This window comes from Coregonus lavaretus (genome assembly GCF_964263955.1).
Source record: "Coregonus lavaretus genome assembly, chromosome: 8".
NCBI classification, from domain to species: Eukaryota; Metazoa; Chordata; class Actinopteri; order Salmoniformes; family Salmonidae; genus Coregonus; species Coregonus lavaretus.
The window spans coordinates 31,204,092-31,215,922 of record NC_139995.1 but is presented as its reverse complement, the minus strand read 5'-3'; positions in this window follow the sequence as shown (position 1 = coordinate 31,215,922).

Sequence of the window (11,831 nt, the reverse complement as noted above, 5' to 3'; positions counted from 1 at the left end):
AGATGTGCCACTCCAACCCTTCAACCACCTGGCTGAGCGCTAGCATCGCATCTGACATCACACACGCTGACCCCTCGTGACCTCCCATGGATCAACAGGGCGTTGTTCCCAGTGTCATCGCTGTTATCATTAGTTACCATCTCTGTTGTTAGTTGCAATATCGCTACAGAAAATATCACTAATAACAAGTATCTAACACTCACAGCCTCTGCTGCATGTAACCTTCCCCCACCCCCCTACACACAGTCTGATAAGAGATGGAGAGCTTGTAAACTGATTGCAAATAGTCTACCACAGTATGAGTCACAATACCCATAAAGCGTAACAGTCAAACACGGAAATGGTTCCAATCATTTTTCCACCATTCATTTGATCCAATATGAATTTTAGAAACACTTAAAATAAGGGCTGTGTTTCGTGTAGGCTTACCCTGGCATGACGTTTTGATAACCATGTAAATCTCTCTCGGACAAGGTGACTTTTATCAATATACTCACCTGTATTTATCCCCCAAAAATGAAATGCTAATTAGCTGCTAATGCGGCTATCAGACAGAACTACAAATGCCTGTCTCAAGCTTCACTTCACTCACCAGGGCCATGATGATCTGGACGAGACTGCCGAATCAAGACAAAGGTAAGAATCTCTGGATTAACTATCTAATGTTAACTACATTTAGTAATTAATAAATTCTGTGAACTGTCTTGGGCAAGTTTTTTATTGAACATGCCTGTTATCTAGCTAGTTAGCTCATGGTTAGCTAGTTAGCAACATTAGCCTGGCTAAATGGCTACATTAGCCGTCTATTTATCTTTCCATTTAAATGCATTAGAAATTCATAAAAATGAGTTTAACTTTCTTTGGCTTTTATAAACCAACAGTCTAGTTTGCTAGTTAACTAGCTAGCTAACTTAGATGGTGAAGCTAGGGCTAGGCGCTCTTGATAATGTTTGTTTGTGTCTGTGGGTTAGGGGTGGGACACCTACTACAAGTACTACTTGACTTGTAGCTACCCTAGCTGTATTATCTTAGTCTTGCATTTTGAGAAGTTTCAGAGATGGACTGATTAGTAACCTCTCGAGTCAACAGTGTGTTTTTTAGGTAGAATTACTGTCATGTTATTGATGCCAAATTGCAAACCTTGTTTGCACCTTTTCTATTCCAGAACCAAAGGGTGTGCCTGAGTCTTATCACCTCTCAGCTAGGTAAGCTGTTTCAACCTGGAACCTTATTCTCCTTCTTTGGTCTGTTTCAGTCATTGCAGGAAGTCCAAAAGAGCAAGAGTGTGTGAAGGGGTTTGTCCCAGCCCAGCTCTAACACCTGAACAGTAGTCCAGATGTGACAGAACTAGGGCCTGTAGGACCTGCCTTGTTGACAGCATTGTCAAGAAGGCAGAGCAGCTTCCTGAGTGGTGCAGCGGTCTAAGGCACTGCACCGCAGTGCTTGAGGTGTCACTAAAGACCTGGTTGTCAGTTGAACAGCGTTTCCTCTGACACATTGGTGCGGGCGGGTGTTTAGGAGTGCGGTTAGGCGGGTCATGTTTCGGAGGATGCATTTTGATTTTATTTCACCTTTATTTAACCAGGTAAGCCAGTTGAGAACAAGTTCTCATTTACAACTGCGACCTGGCCAAGATGAAGCAAAGGAGTGCGGTAAAAACAACAACAACAACACAGAGTTACATATGGAATAAACAAAATGTACAGTCAATAACACAATAGAAAATGTATATACAGTGTGTGCAAATGTAGTAAGTTATGGAGGTAAGGCAATAAATAGGCCATAGTGCAAAATAATTACAATTATAATTTTGTATTAACACTGGAGTGACAGATGTGCAGAAGATGTGCAAATAGAGATACTGGGGTGCAAATGAGAAAAATAAATAACAATGTAAATAACAATATGGGGATGAGGTAGTTGGGTGGGCTAATTACAGATGGGCTGTGTACAGGTGCAATGATCGGTAAGCTGCTCTGACAACTGATGCTTAAAGATAGTGAGGGAGATAAGTGTCTCCAGCTTCAGAGATTTTTGCAGTTCGTTCCAGTCATTTGCAGCAGAGAACTGGAAGGAATGGCGACCAAAGGAGGTGTTGGCTTTGGGGATGACCAGTGAGATACAGTGGGGAAAAAAAGTATTTAGTCAGCCATCAATTGTGCAAGAACTCCCACTTAAAAAGATGAGAGAGGCCTGTAATTTTGATCATAGGTACACGTCAACTATGACTGACAAAATGAGAAAAAAATATCCAGAAAATCACATTGTAGGATTTTTAATGAATTTATTTGCAAATTATGGTGGAAAATAAGTATTTGGTCAATAACAAAAGTTTCTCAATACTTTGTTATATACCCTTTGTTGGCAATGACACAGGTCAAACGTTTTCTGTAAGTCTTCACAAGGTTTTCATACACTGTTGCTGGTATTTTGGCCCATTCCTCCATGCAGATCTCCTCCAGAGCAGTGATGTTTTGGGGCTGTCGCTGGGCAACACAGACTTTCAACTCCCTCCAAAGATTTTCTATGGGGTTGAGATCTGGAGACTGGCTAGGCCACTCCAGGACCTTGAAATGCTTCTTACGAAGCCACTCCTTCGTTGCCCGGGCGGTGTGTTTGGGATCATTGTCATGCTGAAAGACCCAGCCACGTTTCATCTTCAATGCCCTTGCTGATGGAAGGAGGTTTTCACTCAAAATCTCACGATACATGGCCCCATTCATTCTTTCCTTTACACGGATCAGTCGTCCCGGTCCCTTTGCAGAAAAACAGCCCCAAAGCATGATGTTTCCACCCCCATGCTTCACAGTAGGTATGGTGTTCTTTGGATGCAACTCAGCATTCTTTGTCCTCCAAACACGACGAGTTGAGTTTTTACCAAAAAGTTATATTTTGGTTTCATCTGACCATATGACATTCTCCCAATCCTCTTCTGGATAATCCAAATGCACTCTAGCAAACTTCAGACGGGCCTGGACATGTACTGGCTTAAGCAGGGGGACACGTCTGGCACTGCAGGATTTGAGTCCCTGGCGGCGTAGTGTGTTACTGATGGTAGGCTTTGTTACTTTGGTCCCAGCTCTCTGCAGGTCATTCACTAGGTCCCCCCGTGTGGTTCTGGGATTTTTGCTCACCGTTCTTGTGATCATTTTGACCCCACGGGGTGAGATCTTGCGTGGAGCCCCAGATCGAGGGAGATTATCAGTGGTCTTGTATGTCTTCCATTTCCTAATAATTGCTCCCACAGTTGATTTCTTCAAACCAAGCTGCTTACCTATTGCAGATTCAGTCTTCCCAGCCTGGTGCAGGTCTACAATTTTGTTTCTGGTGTCCTTTGACAGCTCTTTGGTCTTGGCCATAGTGGAGTTTGGAGTGTGACTGTTTGAGGTTGTGGACAGGTGTATTTTATACTGATAACAAGTTCAAACAGGTGCCATTAATACAGGTAACGAGTGGAGGACAGAGGAGCCTCTTAAAGAAGAAGTTACAGGTCTGTGAGAGCCAGAAATCTTGCTTGTTTGTAGGTGACCAAATACTTATTTTCCACCATAATTTGCAAATAAATTCATTAAAAATCCTACAATATGATTTTCAGGATTTTTTTTTCTCAATTTGTCTGTCATAGTTGACGTGTACCTATGATGAAAATTACAGGCCTCTCTCATCTTTTTAAGTGGGAGAACTTGCACAATTGGTGGCTGACTAAATACTTTTTTCCCCCACTTTAAAGAGCAATGCATTATGGGGGTTCAGTGCACTGTTAGCAATTACTGTAATTTCACAATAAGATTTTTCAATAACGTACTGTGTTACTGTTTTGCTGTATATTTACTGCAACATACTGTAAATGATGGTGCATTGTGGGATGTTGTGGGTGGGGAAATAATCGTTGGCTCATTAACATATTTTGAGGCTTGCCTTTTAAGAGTCTATATTTGTTCCCCAGTTAGTGAGAGTGCTATACCAATTTAACTGATATATGGTAGTAGTGCCCCAATAATTTAGGGCGGCAGGTAGCGTAGTGGGTAAGAGCGTTGTGCCAGTAACCGAAAGGTCGCTGGTTCTAATCCCCGAGCCGACTAGGTGAAAAATCTGTCGATGTGCCCTTGAGCAAGGCACTTAACCCTAATTGCTCCTGTAAGTCGCTGTCTGCTAAATGACCTAAAAAATAAATAAATTTAATGTGTATAGGGGAAAGATTGGAGTGGCAGCAAGTCTTCAACCTTCAATGGTTGAGTATTTTGCCATGTCCTTTTAGTCTGTTTTGCCCTGCAGTCACTGCCAGTTTGGAAGCCAGAAATACCTTATTGACATACAGTTGAAGTCGGAAGTTTACATACACTTAGGTTGGAGTGATTAAAACTCGTTTTTCAACCACTCCACAAATTTCTTGTTAACAAACTATAGTTTTGGCAAGTCGGTTAGGACATCTACTTTGTGCATGATACAAGTAATTTTTAAAACAATTGTTTACAGACAGATTATTTCACTTATACTTCACTGTATCACAATTCCAGTGGGTCAGAAGTTGACTGTGCCTTTAAACAGCTTGGGAAATTCCAGAAAATTATGTCCTGTCTTTAGAAGCTTCTGATAGGCTAATTGACATCATTTGAGTCAATTGGAGGTGTACCTGTGGATGTATTTCCAGGCCTACCTTCAAACTCAGTGCCTCTTTGCTTGACATCATGGGAAAATCAAAAGAAATCAGCCAAGACCTCAGAAAAAATTGTAGACCTCCACAAGTCTGGTTCATCCTTGGGAGCAATTTCCAAACGCCTGAAGGTACCACGTTCATCTGTACAAACAATAGTACGCAAGCATAAACACCATGGGACCACGCAGCCGTCATACCGCTCAGGAAGGAGACGAGTTCTGTCTCCTAGAGATGAATGTACTTTGGTGCGAAAAGTGCAAATCAATCCGAGAACAACAGCCTCCTCAACCCTCCTCTCCTCCCTTTCTGCATCATTTGACTCTCCATGTCCCCTATCCTCCCGGCCGGCTCGGTCCTCCCCTCCTGCTCCGTGGCTTGACGACTCATTGCGAGCTCACAGAACAGGGCTCCGGGCAGCCGAGCGGAAATGGAGGAAAACTAGACTCCCTGCGGACCTGTCATCTTTTCACTCCCTCCTCTCTACATTTTCTTCATCTGTTTCTGCTGCTAAAGCCACTTTCTACCACTCTAAATTCCAAGCATCTACCTCTAACCCTAGGAAGCTCTTTGCCACCTTCTCCTCCCTGCTGAATCCCCCCCCCCCCCCCCCCCCCACCCCTCCTCCCTCTCTGTGGATGACTTCGTCAACCATTTTGAAAAGAAGGTTGACGACATCCGATCCTCGTTTGTTAAGTCAAATGACACTGCTGGTCCTGCTCACACTGCCCTACCCTATGCTTTGACTTCTTTCTCCACTCTCTCTCCAGATGAAATCTTGCGACTTGTGACGGCCGGCCGCCCAACAACCTGCCCGCTTGACCCTATCCCCTCCTCTCTTCTCCAGACCATCTCCAGTGACCTTCTCCCTTACCTCACCTCGCTCATCAACTCATCCTTGACCGCTGGCTATGTCCCTTCCGTCTTCAAGAGAGCGAGAGTTGCACCCCTTCTCAAAAAACCAACACTCGATCCCTCTGATGTCAACAACTACAGACCAGTATCCCTTTTTTATTTTCTCTCCAAAACTCTTGAGCGTGCCGTCTCTAGCCAACTCTCTTGCTATCTCTCTCAGAATTACCTTCTTGATCCAAACCAGTCAGGTTTCAAGACTGGTCATTCAACTGAGACTGCTCTTCTCTGTGTCACGGAGGCTCTCCGCACTGCTAAAGCTAACTCTCTCTCCTCTGCTCTTGTCCTTCTAGACCTGTCTGCTGCCTTTGATACTGTGAACCATCAGATCCTCCTCTCCACCCTCTCTGAGTTGGGCATCTCCGGCGCGGCTCACTCTTGGATTGCGTCCTACCTGACCGGCGTGGCGTGAATCTGTCTCCGCACCACATGCTCTCACCACTGGTGTCCCCCAGGGCTCAGTTCTAGGCCCTCTCCTATTCTCGCTATACACCAAGTCACTTGGCTCTGACATATCCTCACATGGCCTCTCCTATCATTGCTACGCAGATGACACACAACTCATCTTCTCCTTTCCCCCTTCTGATAACCAGGTGGCGAATCGCATCTCTGCATGTCTGGCAGACATATCAGTATGGATGGCGGATCACCACCTCAAGCTGAACCTCGGCAAGACGGAGCTGCTCTTCCTCCCGGGGAAGGACTGCCCGTTCCATGATCTCGCCATCACGGTTGACAACTCCGTTGTGTCCTCCTCCCAGAGTGCGAAGAGCCTTGGCGTGACCCTGGACAACACCCTGTCGTTCTCCGCTAACATCAAGGCAGTGACCCGATCCTGTAGGTTCATGCTCTACAACATTCGGAGAGTACGACCCTGCCTTACACAGGAAGCGGCACAGGTCCTAATCCAGGCACTTGTCATCTCCCGTCTGGATTACTGCAACTCGCTGTTGGCTGGGCTCCCTGCCTGTGCCATTAAACCCCTACAACTCATCCAGAATGCCGCAGCACATCTAGTGTTCAAACTTCCCAAGCTCCCTCACGACGCTAGGACAGCGGAGTCACTCACCACCTTCCGGAGACACTTGAAACCCCACCTCTTTAAGGAATACCTGGGATAGGATAAAGTAATACTTCTACCCCCCCTTACCCCCCCCCCCCCCCCCCCCCCAATTTTTTTTAAAAATAATAATAATACATATTGTAAAGTGGTTATCCCACTGGCTATAAGGTGAATGCACCAATTTGTAAGTCGCTCTGGATAAGAGCGTCTGCTAAATGAAGTAAATGTAAATGTAAATGAAGATGCTGGAGGAAACAGGTACAACAGTATCTATATCCACAGTAAATCGAGTCCCATATCGACATAACCTGAAAGGCCGCTCAGAAAGGAAGAAGCCACTGCTCCAAAACCGCCATAAAAAAGACAGACTACGGTTTGCAACTGCACATGGGGACAAAGATCGTACATTTTGGAGAAATGTCCTCTGGTCTGATGAAACAAAAAAATAACTGTTTGGCCATAATGACCATCGGTATATTTGGATGAAAAAGGGGGATGCTTGCAAGCTGAAGAACACCATCCCAACTGTGAAGCAAGGGGGTGGCAGCATCATGCTGTGGGGGTGCTTTGCTGCAGGAGGGACTGGTGCACTTCACAAAATAGATGGCATCATGAGGAAGGAAAATTATGTGAATATATTGAAGCAACATCACAAGACATCAGTCAGGAAGTTAAAACTTGGTCGCAAATGAGTTTTCCAAATGGACCATGACCCCAAGCATACTTCCAAAGTTGTGGCTTAAGAACAACAAAGTCAAGGTATTGGAGTGGCCATCACAAAGCGCTGACCTAAATCCTATAGAACATTTGTGGGCAGAACTGAAAAAGCGTGTGCGAGCAAGGAGGCCTACAAACCTGACTCAGTTACACCAGCTCTGTCAGGGGGAATGGGCCAAAATTCACCCACCTTATTTTACATTTACATTTACGTCATTTAGCAGACGCTCTTATCCAGAGCGACTTACAAATTGGTGCATTCACCCTATAGCCAGTGGGATAACCACTTTGCAAAATAAATGTTTTTTTTTTTTTTTTTTTTTTGGGGGGGGGGGGGGGGGGTAAAAGGATTACTTTATCCTATCCCAGGTATTCCTTAAAGAGGTGGGCTTTCAAATGTCTCCGGAAGGTGGTGAGTGACTCCGCTGTCCTGGCGTCGTGAGGGAGCTTGTTCCACCATTGGGGTGCCAGAGCAGCGAACAGTTTTGACTGGGCTGAGCGGGAACTATGCTTCCGCAGAGGAAGGGGAGCCAGCAGGCCAGAGGTGGATGAACGCAATGCCCTCGTTTGGGTGTAGGGACTGATCAGAGCCTGAAGGTACGGAGGTGCCGTTCCCCTCACTGCTCCATAGGCAAGCACCATGGTCTTGTAACGGATGCGAGCTTCAACTGGAAGCCAGTGGGAAGCTTGTGGAAGGCTACCCGAAACGTTTGACCCAAGTTAAACAATTTAAAGGCAATGCTACCAAATACTAATTGTGTGTATGTAAACTTCTGACCCACTGGGAATGTGATGAAATAAATAAAAGCTGAAATAAATAATTATCTCTACTATTATTCTGACATTTCACAATAAAGTGGTAATCCTAACTGACCTAAGACAGGGCATTTTTACTAGGATTAAATGTCAGGAATTGTAAAAAACAGAGTTTAAATGTATTTGGCTAAGGTGTATGTAAATGTCCGACTTCAACTGTAAGTTTTCAGAGCCTTTGCTCTGAGACTCGAAATTGAGCTCAGATGCATCCTGTTTCCATTGATCATCCTTGAGATGTTTCTACAACTTGATTGGAGTCCGTCTGTGGTAAATTCAATTGATTGGACATGATTTGGAAAGGCACACAACTTTCTATATAAGGTCCACAGTTGACAGTGCATGTCAGAGCAGAAACCAAGCCATGAGGTCGAAGGAATTGCCAGAAATTGCTCAGAGACAGGATTGTGTCGAGGCACAAATCTGCAGCATTGAAAGTCCCCAAGAACACAGTGGCCTCCTAGAGCTGGCCGCCCGGCCAAACTGAGCAATTGGGGGAGAAGGGCATTGGTCAGGGAGGTGACCAAGAACTTGATGGTCACTCTGACAGAGCTCCAGACTTCCTATGTGGAGATGAGAGAACCTTCCAGAAGGACAACCATCTCTGCAGCACTCCACCAATCAGGCCTTTATGCCAGACAGAAGCCACTCCTCAGTAAAAGGCACATGACAGCCCGCTTGGAGTTTGCCAAAAGGCACCTAAAGACTCTCAGGCCATGAGAAACAAGATTTTCTGGTCTGATGAAACCAAGATTGAACTCTATGGCCTGAATGCCAAGTGTCATGTCTGGAGGAAACCAGGCACCATCCCTACGGTGAATCATGGTGGTGGCAGCATGATGCTTTGGGGATGTTTTTCAGCGGCAGGGACTGGGAACTAGTCAGGATCGAGGGAAAGATTAACAGAGCAAAGTACAGAGAGATCATTGATCCTTTAAATAATTACCTAGAAGCCAACCTGCTTGCACCAATCCCATGTTATTACAGTAAAATACTGTAAAATACAAACCCCATCTCTCTTCAATAAATTTAAAGATGGTATCCACATTAGGGGAAACAGCGCAACTTTCCACCCCGGCACCATTGTTATTATTTTTGTTTTGGAGGTGTGTGCTTGTCTGGCATCTGTTGTGGGGGGGGGTGGGGATGTTGGGGGGGGTATGGGATGGACCACGGGTGAGGTGCGTCAAGCGATGTGGTAAAACAAATTTGCAGTACATATTCTGCTGTTCTATCGCGCGTGCAATGATGTCAGAAGAAAAAAAAAGTGCCTGATGTTTGCACTAACTTCTTTGTTGTAATATCCCAAACGGACGTGGCAGTTTCACCATTACGGATGCCAGCTTGAATTCATTACAATTAAACTAGCATTTACTTTCTTGCAGTATAATACAGTACATTTTACAGTATTGTACAGTGTGTCATTGCTCTGATATTACAGTAACTTACAGGAAGCTAGTGGCAAATTATTGTGAATATAATATCTTACTTGCCACTGTATTCAGGTGTTCCAGTAATATGTTGTAGATTTGTGTTACAGTAAAGGTCCTGTATATATACAGTAAAAACTGTCTACTAAGCTGCCAGTAATTTATTGTAACAATTACAGGATTTATCATTGTGGCCCAGGTGGCACAAAATAATTAAAGGTCTGACCGCACGGAGATGCTTGGAAAAATGGTTACATCAGGGGATCAGAGTGTTTGTGTCTCAGGTGAAGAGGGTGGATCTGATCTCCGTCACCTAGGACTTGACATAGATTAAGTAGATTAATCAAATCTCACATTGTTATCAATTTCTGCTCAATCTGCATGCTTTCTCAATCAGCTTTAACTGTATGTGCACTCGTAAATCAGGTTATTTCTCGAGTTGGGCTCTGGGATATAACAGCCGTTGAGTATCTGATTTTATGGTGGATTGTGGAGGAGGGGGGTTGAGTGTGTTGGAGTATGTGAGTATGTGCGTGTGTGCTTGTCTGGCATCTTTTGTGGGGGGGTGGGGATGTTGGGGGGGGGGGGGGGTATGGGATGGACCACGGGAATTATTTGCTAGGATAATAATTGCTTGTCAATGAATTAAATGTAATACAATGGCAATCCGGGTTATATGTTAGAATCCTACGCGTGAACTGGCGACATTATTACGCATATTAATTGATAATGATGGAAAATAGGATATGCATAATTTTTTTTTAAATAGTTATATAGACATATATATAGAGGTGAAAGCATTGGAAATGCTTTTGGCGGTTAATCTGCTTCTGTTTTGTGGGTGGCACTGTGTGCTGTTTTCGATGGATGGGTCCTGGCCTCTCGGGATCTTAGGGATCCGGAGGGACGTGGGTGGGATGCTGATCACTGGGATGACGGCTCAACTTGGGATGGGGAGGGGCTTTAGCGGGGGAATTAGTGGAGAACAATTGAAGGGTTACTCCGTAGCAATGCAAATATCACGGTACAGCTATATGGACACTCAATCATTACGGTAATTTTTTTTGGTAAATTTACAAACATATATAATGATAAATAGACTTGAAACTTGTATCTCATTATGGTGTATGGTGAAATAAGTATAGCCAGTTATAATTGTAATGGCTTAGCTGATAATAACAAAAGAAGAACAATATTTACATGGCTCAAAGAGAAGGAATATAATATCTATTGAATACAGGAAACTCATTCAACAATTCGAGATGAAGTAGCGTGCAAAAAAGAATGTGGGGGTGGGGGGGGAATATACTTCTCCCATGGGCAAAGAAATTCAAAAGGGGTGATGCTATTAATTAATAGTAATTTCGATCCGAATGTGCAAATTGTCCAAATAGATACGCAAGGTAGATGGATTATTTTAAATATGTTATTGGACCATAAACAGACATGGCTCATTAACCTTTACGGACCAAATAATGATGATCCACAATTCTTTGACAATATATATAATAAATGATCAACCCTGCAAGCAATTCAAGACAATATTATTATGGTGGGGGATTATAATACTGTTTTAAATAGCTCAATGGACCGTAAAGGAAATCACACCACAAACAATCACCCACATGCTCTTAAGGAAATTGTGAATGTCATGGATACATTAGAACTAGTAGATATATGGAGGCTTAAATATACTGATCTAGTGAGATATACAGTGGGGAAAAAAAGTATTTAGTCAGCCACCAATTGTGCAAGTTCTCCCACTTAAAAAGATGAGAGATGCCTGTAATTTTCATCATAGGTACACGTCAACTATGACAGACAAATTGAGAAAAAAAAATCCAGAAAATCACATTGTAGGATTTTTAATGAATTTATTTGCAAATTATGGTGGAAAATAAGTATTTGGTCACCTACAAACAAGCAAGATTTCTGGCTCTCACAGACCTGCAACTTCTTCTTTAAGAGGCTCCTCTGTCCTCCCCTCGTTTCCTGTATTAATGGCACCTGTTTGAACTTGTTATCAGTATAAAAGACACCTGTCCACAACCTCAAACAGTCACACTCCAAACTCCACTATGGCCAAGACCAAAGAGCTGTCAAAGGACACCAGAAACAAAATTGTAGACCTGCACCAGGCTGGGAAGACTGGATCTGCAATAGGTAAGCAGCTTGGTTTGAAGAAATCAACTGTGGGAGCAATTATTAGGAAATGGAAGACATACAACACCACTGATAATCT